We start from the raw sequence: 12,137 nt of genomic DNA, 5'->3' as shown, positions 1-12,137 counted from the left end.
TTGTAATGTTTATTTTGTTTGAATGTATTGTTTCGTACCATTTGTTGGTGAATTATGTTTAAGAAATATAAAAGATAATTACAAGATTACATACTACCAGAAGTGACACGATTACATACTAGAAACAACTGTCTAATATTAATATATATACAAAGTTCCTAATATTAACTTATACAGTGTCCCAAATAACATTTGCCATCTTATTTCTGTAGAGAAATGCAGTTTCTCTACATGTCCTTGAAATCGCCACTGGTACCCCAGAAACAATCATTTCCATAAACATGAATACAAAAACTCCACAATCCCCTCTTTCAAGACTATACTCTTGTTGTGGGGCGTCTACAACATCAACAAACTCGACCTTTGCTTTGTATCTATGTCCAATGGGGAAATGGCTCCAATAATCAATGACATCCAACTCTGAGATAATACTATCTCCAAAACTTTTGAATTCTCCATTAGTGTTGTACGTTGAGAAGTAACCCGCAACTCGTGCTGAATCAAAAATTTCTACTTTCTAGATATCTAAATGTAGAACCGCCTAAAACCAATGGGCATGCACAACATTTATTACAAATAAAACCTGCCAAAAAAATATAAATTAAATACTAGTAATTTCAGTAATATTATATATAATAATAATAATAATAATAATAATAATAATAATAATAATAATAATAATAATAATAATAATAATAATAATAATAATTAAACTTAACTAACCGTATCCACATCCTTCCATTTAGGACAACCTCCAAAACCATCTGCTACATTGCTAAATAAATATGATTTTCCGGGTTCCAAATTGATTCCTTGAGGATATAGAGTCCACCGAGCGTTCGTCGGCCGCCTTTCCATCAACAGGGATCTCCATATAGCAATATGCTGTACATTTTAATATAAAAATGTTAGAATTATTTATAGAGATTTTTTTTTCTAAAAAATATTTAAAATTTTAATTAAAGGAATCTTACCGAAGAAACTAACCACCCTTTGTCACTAACAGAAAGTAACCTCGCCCAAAAATCCATATCTAGTGGGAGCATATGCAACATATGTTTAGTGATCAGTTTGGGAGAGATTAAACTCCATTCTTGCCAAAAACTCATCGGACTAGTAGTATAAATACTGTCCAACAAGAGATTGTTTGAAGGAACGTCACTACTCTCTGGATTGACAATGTCCTCATTTGTTTTTTTAGGACTATCCTCTATTTTTTTCTTCCTTGTCTTGCTGATTTTCTTTGCTTTTGGTGTCGATTGCACCTAAAAAATCAACATGTTTAATCATTATCAATAATGTAGTATTTTTTAAAAATACCAAATTTAAGATATGAGTTTTTTACCACTGTGAACGGAGTAAGCTGATACCATGCTGGAGCCCTCTTTCGTTGCGGCCTACCAACAGGAGTCACTATTTTTGTGTCATGTTCACCCAAGTCTGGTGACGGCTCCGTAGGTGTAGGCGCGACTTTCTCCTTCAAACCAGCATAGTCGAATTGCATATCATGACAATATGCTTCTTCACCCTCTTTGTTTATCATCTCCTCCTCTTCCTCCTCATCCTCTACAAACCGTTTGTTTGGCTCATCTTTTTCTTCTAATACATGGTCTACTTTAGATGATAATTCAGCCACGACGCCTAGTAGACGCTTCACTAATGCCTTTGTGCTACACTTCTTCTTCTTTACCACCCTCGTTTCTATTTCAGGCTGTTGCGAGGAAGGAGCATTTGTGGCAGATTCAGTCGAACATGTATATGACTTATACATACTTCTACGAGGAGGCGATTGAACAGCAGGTGGACTATTTCGGACCGGACTATGTTGTGGTGGAGGAGACTGATGCGGTGGAGGAGACTGTTGCGGTGGAGGAGACTCTTCATGGTTAAGAGTCCAATTCACGTATCGAACATAAAAGGGTAACATCAGTTCCGTCTCGTTTGCCACCACTTGAATAGGTTGGTTGTTAGGCTGCAAAAATTTAAAATTAAAATCAAATTGTTACTTTAAAATGAAAATATGTGGAATTTGTAAGTATAAATAATCCTTAATATAAAAAGCATACCACATACACGTTGATTATTCTACAACAGTTCTCCCAAAATAACGATGATTTACTTCTCTAACACCTCATCCTTGACAATTCTGTCGGGATGCGTACATAAAATTTGGTTGCCTCGGGGAACGTCTCCAAAATCCAGATCTATTGAAAGAAGTTGAATGTTATTATCGTATAAAAACAAAACAATGATAAGTAATTAAATTTATTAGAAAATAACCTTAAATGGTAGCATAAAACCAGGAACGGTATACTTGTGTATTTTCTTGGATTCGGGATTGGCCTCCTTGAATTGTCTAAATTCTACTATTTTTTTAAACATTCCACGCATCATCCGCGAAGTATACCTCCAAAGATACGTACCCCATGCAAACCTGCAATATGAATATTATGCTTATTATTATTATTATTATTATTATTATTATTATTATTATTATTATTATTATTATTATTATTATTATTATTATTATTGTATTCTATTAATACACAATATTTAAATGTAATACGTGTTCCAATCATCGCTATTATCAGCAAGATTGTATATTGCAGCGGGAATGCACGTTTTTACGTCGCGTCCGTGGAGTCCCTTCAACACAAACACTAGCTGGATAAGCATCACAACATCTTCATCTTCAACTTCCAAATATTTAGGAGACATAATGAAGTCTTCCAAATCTTTCAACCGCAAACGTGCATTAGAAATGTCTGGGAACAAACGAGCACGGAGACTTGAATTTGACCGGCCTTTTTCGTCATAGAGTAAATCCACATAACGACCAACTTTTAGACCACAAATGAGAATATATTCCGTTTCACCAAATTCCAAATGCCTCCCTTCTATTTCAAATAAAAACCTCCTAATTTCAAATACTTCTTGAGTCCTTACTTCGTGCAACATCATCAGACGCACAAGTAACGGATCACGATGTGGGATATGCATCCCTAAAAATATTACAAACGGCGAAGCTTTGAATAATTGTCGTTGTGATTGTGTTAGCCGCGGAAAATACTTATTAATGATGGTACCCACCACACCTTTTAAAGTTAAATCATCTTTTTGATTGAGGTCTAAGTGCTGCAAAACATAATATTTAAATTCAATTTCATATAACAGAAACATAAAAAAATAAAATTTACAAAATCATTTTTAAGGTCATTCCGCGGAGACTATAGGTCATTCCGCGGAGCAAACTTTGCAGATAGACCTTCACCTCCGCGGAGCCTCTTTTGTATATTTTCGTGGACCATTGGTTAACTCCGCGGAGGCTTTAGGTCATTCCGCAGAGAAGCCTCTGCGGATAGACCTCCACCCTCTGCGGACCCTCTTTTCTATATTTCGTGGAGCATTGGTTCATTTCGCGGAGGGTCCTCCGCGGAATGGATCTTGCCCACCGCGGAATGGATCTTGCCCACCGTCGAACCCTAAACCCAATTTTTTCAGTTCTTATCGATTTTTTTGGCGAATTCAGTTTAATCTAACCGGTTTTCAACAATTTCCTAACATATACTACATTAATCGAAATAAGGGAAAGTGACAATTACCCGGGAGGCTAAACCGTCGCTCAAAATATTGGGGAGATTCTCCTCCATTTCTACTGCCAGAAGTCAATCTTGGTCGCCGGAGCGCTGTCGGAGAATCTTTGTCATCGGTCGCCGGAGTGCTGTTGGAAAAGCCAGTGGAGACTCGATGCGGAGACTCGTCTTCGTAAACGAGGAATGGGGGACCAATGGGGGGGACCAAAGAGGAGGGTCCGGTTTTGTGGAAAAGATGAAGGTGAAATACCAAAAATGGCCCTCTCCACGGAGGTAAATTACAAAAATACCCCTATCTGAGGAGGTCCGCGGAGGGCCCTCCGCGAAATGCATGTCTATATCTGTAATTTTTTTTTTTGTAACTAAATTGTTAAATTTCCCCTTTTTTTTGTCTATACCCAGTATTTTCTCAATTCAGTTACATTAAAATTACCGTCTTACCCAAGTCAACCAAACCCACAAAGTTTTTACTCTTTCATAGCAAAATAAAACAAATCTAAAAAACTAATCACAAAATTCAAACTCACAACGTGAATAGTGCAACAATTTATCAAACTAATATCTTTAATAAAATAGATAGGAAAACAAAGTAAAACCGCCCTGTTTGTATGTGGGTTCACAGTTTCTGTTTTGCTCGGCTAACTTCAGCCATCATCAACCTTTTTCATAAATGTTTTGATCACCCATTCATATCAATGAGGTTGGGTGTGCATAGCTGGTGAAATCTGAAGGTACGACTATGGTGAAGGCGGCTGATATCGGTTACTCTGTGTAGGGTTTTTTTTTTCGTCGTATCGTTCATTCCCCCTAAAGCACACATAAATAACCATATATATATATATATATATATATATATATATATATATATATATATATATATATATATATATATATATATATATATATATATATATATATATATATATATATATATATATATATATATAAAGCATAAGTACGATCTTGCCCCTCCAACTTTCATCTATTGTGCAGCCTTAACCCCAAAGCCTTCAACTTTTCAACTTGGTACAACTTTAGCCCTTGATCTTTCAACTTTAATTCAACTTTTACTTTTAGCTTTTGATTTTCGTCCAGCAAACTAACTTCAACTTCAACGTCAATTATGAGCAGGAAAACCACCGATTCAGTGAAAACTCAAAACTTCAAACTTGTAGATAATTGTGTCTTGTTTCCGAAACATCTTGAATTGCCTAAATCGGAGCCTCGATGAGCCAGATATGATGAAAAAATTGAGACTTGGTCAATCTGTCAAACATCTTTTAGTCGCCATTATTTGCTCGTGATGAATTTTTTTTCTTTATAATCCGTCAATTGCTTGCCGAAACCATTTGGACATTATAATATGAGTCCAACTCCCACAAAAACTCGTAGAATAAGTGGTAGGGGCCCAAGAAGCTTAGGCAATCTTGTATTCACAAGATAAAATCCATTAATTCATTTTAGATTTTCGAACTTCATAAGAGGAAGTCAAACTCCCACCATGACCCGTAGAATAGGTGGTGGGGAACCCATGAGACACATGTTGCACTTGCAATAACAAGTAAAATGAATACCGTCAATTCCGATTCAAAGCATAATGTGCTATATTATGGATTTCGTGCAAGAAAACCATCTCCCACCAACCTGTAGAATAGGAGGAGGGGAACTCAAGAAACTCGAGTTGCACTTGTGATGACAAGTGGTGATGAAAGCCGTCAATTCAGATGAGAAGCACATGGTGCTATATTATAGATTTCGTGTAAGAAAACCATCTCCCATCAACCTGTAGAATAGGAGGAGGGGACCTAAGAAGCATAGGTGAACTTGTAAAAACAAGTTAATGAGCCGTCAATTCCTTTAAGAACTTTGGACTTCATAAGAAGAAGCCCAACTCCCATCGTCCTGTAGAATAAGAGATGAGGAACCCATGCAAGACAGGTCAAAAACCCAACTAAATGGGTAGAAAAATACCAACCGAGCAATATTATGTCGATTACACTCATTAACAAAAAATTATCTTTTTAAGCTCAAAAAATGATGTAAATTGTAAAATCCAGGGACAAAAATAAGCTTTTTAGTTCATTTAGTGATCGAAAAACGAGCACTAAACACATCCCCAAACTTTAAACATTGCTCGTCCCGAGCAATAAAAATAGAATAAAAAAAATACTCCCTGGAGGCATATCATCTCACATGATATGATAATTGGAGAACGCATATTTTGACGGGTGATCTCTAAGCATAGGTCTAACTTTTTCCTTTCCACGACTCTCACTGCATCACCAACTACATGCATAGCAAACAAGGGTTGCACACTCGACAAATTTATTAGAACAAAACAAATAATAAAATGAATTAAGAAACCATGCATAAACAAAAATAAATGAAATTTTCGAAAACATAAATAAATAAAACCAAAACCGAAACAAATAAAAAAATAAAAAATAAAAATAAATAAAGATAAAAATAAAAATAAAAATAAAAACTAAAATAAAAATAAAAATAAAAACTAAAACTAAGACAAAAAAAAAAAGAACAAATCATTCTCCAACTGGCTTCAAGTGAAGCACATCCACTTCCTCTTTTTCTTCTCCAAAATAATGTTTCACTCGTTGACCATTCACCAGGAATCTTTCTCCATCCTTCTCATTTATTAACTCCAATGCACCTCCTGGACAAACCTTGGCAATCTTAAAAGGGCCAGACCATCTTGACTTTAGCTTTCCTGGGAATAACTTTAATCTTGAATTGAAAAGTAAAAATAATTGTCCTTCATCAAATTCCCTTTTCAAGATCTTCTTGTCATGCCATTTCTTAACTTTTTCCTTTTGAATTTTGGCATTCTCATACGCTTTCATCCTAAAATCTTCAAGTTCCACCAACTGCTCCATTCTTTTCTTTCCAGCCGCCTTCATGTCTAAATTCAAGTCTTTCAAAGCCCAATAAGCTTTGTGCTCCAACTCTAGTGGCAAGTGGCATGCTTTTCCAAACACTAGCTGATATGGGGACGTCCCCAAACTTGTTCTGTAGGCAGTCCTATACGCCCATAAAGTGTTATCTAACTTTAATGCCCAATCTTTTCTTGACCCATTTACAACTTTTTCAAGAATGGACTTCAATTGTTTGTTATTGGCTTAAGCAAGACCATTTGTCTAAGGATGGTAAGCAGTGGCAACTCGATGCTTTATCTGGTACTTAGCTAAGACGGCCCCCAACATTCTATTGCAAAAATGAGTACCTTCATCACTGATGATTGCCCTAGGAATGCCAAATCTAGAGAATATATGCTTCTTTAGAAAATTGATTACAGTTCTCGCATCATTTCTCACACATGCTACAACTTCAACCCATTTAGAGACATTATCTACTGCAACTAATATATACATCTTTCCATCAGAAGGCACAAAAGGTCCCATGAAATCAATCCCCCAAGCATCAAATAACTCCACTTCCACTATATTACTTAGTGGCATCTCTTGTCTTCTTCCAATATTCCCAGTCCGCTGGCATCTGTCACATCTTTTCACAAACTCATACGCATCTTTAAATAGACTTGGCCAATAAAATCCTGAATGAAGGACACGCATTGCAGTCTTTTCACCTTGAAAGTGACCTCCATATTCTAAGTTGTGCATTGTTCTAGAATTTGCTTTTGTTCCTTTTCTGGGATACACCTCCTCCACATCTTATCTACATTTCGTCTAAACAAATACGGCTCATCCCAAAAATAGAATTTAGCATCAGACATTAGCTTCTTCTTTTGATGCCAACTAAACCCATCAGGAAATACACCACCTACCAAGTAATTCACAATGTTAGCATACCATGGGTGTTCTCCACTCACTCTCAAAATCCTCTCATCTGGAAAGCTATCTTGAATAACTGGTTGATTATATTTTATACTTTCACTTTCTAACCTTGAGAGGTGATCTGCAACCACATTCTCAACTCCTTTCTTATCCCGCAACTCTAGATCAAACTCTTGCAACAACAAAATCCACCTGATCAGTCTTGCCTTGGCATCTTTTTTTGCCATCAAGTATTTGATTGCTGCATGATCCGTGTATACAATCACTTTTGCACCAATAAGATACGATCTAAAATTTTCAAGTGAGAATACCACAGCTAAAAACTCTTTTTCAGTGGTTGTGTAGTTCAATTGGGCACCATTCAGGGTGGTGCTAGCATAGTAAATCGTGTGGAAAAACTTTCCTCTTCGCTGCCCAAGTACTGCACCAATGGCTGTATCACTTGCATCACACATGATCTCAAATGGCTCATCCCAATCAGGTGCAACAATGACAGGTGCACTAGTAAGTCTTATCTTTAACTCCTCAAATGCTCTTTTGCATGAACTATCAAATATAAACTCTCGAGCTTGCTCCAAAAGTTGGGTAAATGGCTTTGCAATTTTTGAGAAGTCTTTTATAAAATGCCTATAGAACCCAGCGTGCCCTAGAAAGCTGCGAATGCCCTTGACATTGACAGGTGATTCAAGTCTTTCAATAATCTTAATCTTTGCCCGGTCAACTTCTATTCCTTTTTCAGAAACCTTGTGTCCCAACACAATACCCTTTTTTTTTTACCATATAATGGCATTTTTCCCAATTTAGTACAAGATTATGTTGGACACACTTTTGCAATACTGCATTCAAGTTTTTCAAGCAAATCTCAAATGTATCACCATGGACTGAAAAATCATCCATAAAGACTTCGACAAAATTTTCAACCATGTCTGAAAAAATAGACATCATGCACCTTTGGAATGCAGTTGGGGCATTACATAAACCAAAAGGCATGCGTCTAAAAGCAAAGGTACCAAATGGACACGTGAAAGTAGTTTTGTGTTGATCTTCTGGTGCAATAAAAATCAGATTATATCCAGAGTATCCATCCAAAAAGCAGTAAAATGACTTACCAGCAAGACGATCCAACATCTGATCAATGAATGGTTATGGGAAATGATCTTTCCTAGTGGCGGTATTTAACTTTCTATAATCTATACAGATCCTCCAACCTGTCATTGTCCTCTTTGTCATCATTTCCCCTTTCTCATTTTCAAGTATTGTTGCTCCACCCTTCTTGGGAACACAATGCACTGGACTAATCCACTCATTGTCGGCAATCGGGTAGATAATCCTACCATCTAACCATTTGATGATTTCCTTTTTCAAAACATCCTTCATCAATGGATTTAGTCTCCTTTGGTGCTCAACAGATGTTTTCACTCCCTCCTCCAAATTTATCTTATGCATACACATCACTGGACTGATTCCTTTTATATCAGCTAACGTCCATCCAATCGCTTTCTCATTTTCCTTGAGAACATCAATCAATTCTTTTTCCTGCATACTAGACAACTGAGCTGAGATAATTACAGAAAATGTATCGTCATCTCTCAAATATGCATATTTCAAGTGTGTTGGAAGCTGCTTCAGCTCCAAATCCGGTGCTTTTTCAATAGAGGGTAATGTTGGCGCAGTTACCCTATCCTTCAAGTCCAACTCCTCTTTGACCCATCTCACATCTTCCTTTAGTTTCCATTCTTCAATTTCCTCAATATCATGAGTCACTTTACTCAATTGAGCCATTTCTGCATGTACCAAGTTATCTATGACTCGTACAAATGAGCACTCTTCCATATTAAAAGGTTACTCCACAGCCTTAAACATATTGAATGTCCTTTGCTCATCATTCAATCTCAATGTGATTTCTCCTTTTTTCACATCAATCAAAGCTCCAACTGTAGCTAAAAATGGCCTTCCCAATATTATTCCACAATCGTCATCAGCTTCATAATCGAAAATGATAAAATCCATAGCAACAAAGAGATTGTCGATTTTGATAACAAAATCCTTGATTTTACCTTCTAGATATACCACTGATCGATCTGCCAGTTGGAGTGAGATAGTGGTTGGCCTAGCTTCTCCGATTCCCAATCTTTGGAAAATAGACAAAGGCATCAAATTTATGCTTGCTCCCAAATCTCATAAGCCTATCTTGTCTAACTTTCCAATTCTACATGGTAGAACGAAACTACCTGGATCATCCTTTTTTCACAGGCAATTTGTTTTGGATTATTGATGTGCAGCTTTTTGTCATTGCAATAGTCTCAAATTCTCCAAAAACTCTTTTCTTTGTAAGAACTGTTGAGAGAAAAACTTGGAGACACACTTGAACAAACGTTAGAACAAGTATATTGCGGAATAGTTAATCTCAAAGGATCTAAAAGCTCAACAATAATATAGTTAGATAGCTAGATAGTTAGTTGTGGAAAGTAAAAAAATATAAACGACATCAATTGTTATATCAAGAATACACTTATGTTGATTCATAACAAGGAATGCATTCACTCCGAGTCAATAAGAAAGATCAAACTTACTGATTAAGTCTTAAAGACTTGCTCCGGAGAGAGGTTATAGTTTGATATGTTTCAGTAACAATTTAGAGTAAGAAGAGTAGAAAGATAGAGAAATGAAAAAGATAACTTGGAGAAATATATTCAGAATAATTCACAAGTCATCAGTGATGATAGAGAAGTGTTAATTGCAAGATTAAAGAGATATTTAATACAACAAAATGAGTCTCTATTTATAGAGTCTCTGAACTAAATTACAACTCTATAAGCAGCCGTGCAAGGCATGCTGAATAATAGAGTGTATTACATAAAGATAAGAAAAGTAATTAAGTAGACTGCAGATTGATTGCGGTTGCTGATGAAGAGCTGTCTCCGTGTGCTGAATTGATTGCGGGTGCTGAACCGTTGCGGTAGAGAGATGGTTGCGGTAGCCGAGTTCAAGAGGGTCACTTTAATGTTTCAACAATTTCCCCCTAAGTGACCTCTTTAACTCCGGTTCAGCTATCAAGTTTGAGGAACTTGATCAGAATCCACCAGAACTTCCTGAAATTTTCAAGCCATATGATTCTTCTTGAAATTTCAAATTTGACTTCTACAGTAGTATGCTTCGATCTTTCAAATGCGGTCTTGCAGATGTCAAGTTGTTTCTTGGGCAGGCGGTGCATGGCATTCATCGGAATGAAGTATTTGACGTTGTCAGTCTTCCGTTTGAATATGATGCCAAGTCTAGGAAAGTTTGTTAATGATCTTTCTTCGAAGCCTTCGGTAGGCATTGGCACAGGTTCAAGTGGAGGGAGATCAAACTTCTTGATGATGGTGGGGTAGATATCCGCATCTATCTTGGCGAAGTCACAGACTGTATCCCTCAGAAAAGATTTGGCTTTATCAAGCGCCATTTGCATCTTCGGGTGCTTTTCTGCCTTGTTCTGGAACACCCTGGCAATAAGGAAGATTTCTTCTGAATTCATGCTTGGGAAATCTGCATGAGTGTGGATGTAGTCATGCTTTCTTCTAGTGAGGGTATACTGAATGAAGTCAGCCTTCATGAACTTCCACATCTTGTAGTTCTTGACTGCGGATGGTCTATCATTAGACCATATGTTCTTCACAGAGGAGCCATGCTTAGCATAAAAACGGTTAAGTCTTTAAAAGTCCATTGGCAGTCGTTTGTGATCAGGGAGACTGCAGTCAAATGACTCGAATACAACAAAATATTTGGCATTGGGAGAGATTGGAATATCCCAATATCCATCAGAAGGGGGTTCAGCATATGTGAGGTGTGGAGTGTAGTCTTCATTCAGTAGCCTGCGGAGCGGATTGACCCATGAGTTAATCAACGACTCATCAGTCATAGTATCGAATCCGCATTCTTTCCATATGAGTTCAACAAGCTTGGCCGCCTTCCAGTCATGTTTTCTTAGGGTTGTGGCAGGGGAGTCTGTGGAGCATGCGGATGACATGTTTTCCTCAAGATTTTTCAGGTGAGGAGGAGTTTCAGGCTTTTTGGGAGTATCTTTTGGAGGTGAGGTAGGAGGAGATGGAGTATGTTGAGATGGTGGTGGAGAGGGTTGCGGTGTGGGGATTTTTTCAGTGGTGAGGGGAGGAATCTGATGAATAGAAGTACCAGAGTGGTGGACTTCATCTTCACTTCCCCCTCTTAAGGGATGCAACGGAGGTGCTTCCTCAAGCCATTGCTTAAGTCCATCCACCTTGGCACAAACTTCTTGAGAGTGAGGTTTTATAGACTCGGCCAATTGGGAATTGTTTGGAGTGGAGGAGTTAAAGAGCAGCTTGTGTATGTCTTCGGTAAGCTGGAGGAGCTCAGGGCCATGGAAATTGGAGGTAAGGGGTATCTGCATTCGGTTGATAGTTGCATGAAGAACAGAGATAGTGGACTCATAGGCAGTATGAGTCTCATCTACCACTTTCTGAGATTGTGCAGCTTGATCCGTAATGGCTGCTTGAAGATCCTGTTTGATTGTGGTTACCTCAGTAATGAGGCGTTCTACTGTAGCCATGAAATCCTTATGGTCAGCCCTGCGGTTGTTGTCAAGGGACCGGATCCCCATCTCTACTTTGAGAGAGATGCGCTCAACACCCATACGCTCCCTCGGCTCGAGTCGTTCAATGCGTTCAATCAATGACTGTGGTCATGGAGTGTCTTCAGATGGAGGTTGGGTAGGTTT

Source organism: Lactuca sativa, chromosome 6 (assembly GCF_002870075.4).
Source record: "Lactuca sativa cultivar Salinas chromosome 6, Lsat_Salinas_v11, whole genome shotgun sequence".
NCBI lineage: Eukaryota > Viridiplantae > Streptophyta > Magnoliopsida > Asterales > Asteraceae > Lactuca > Lactuca sativa.
Note: the sequence above shows the minus strand (reverse complement) of the source record.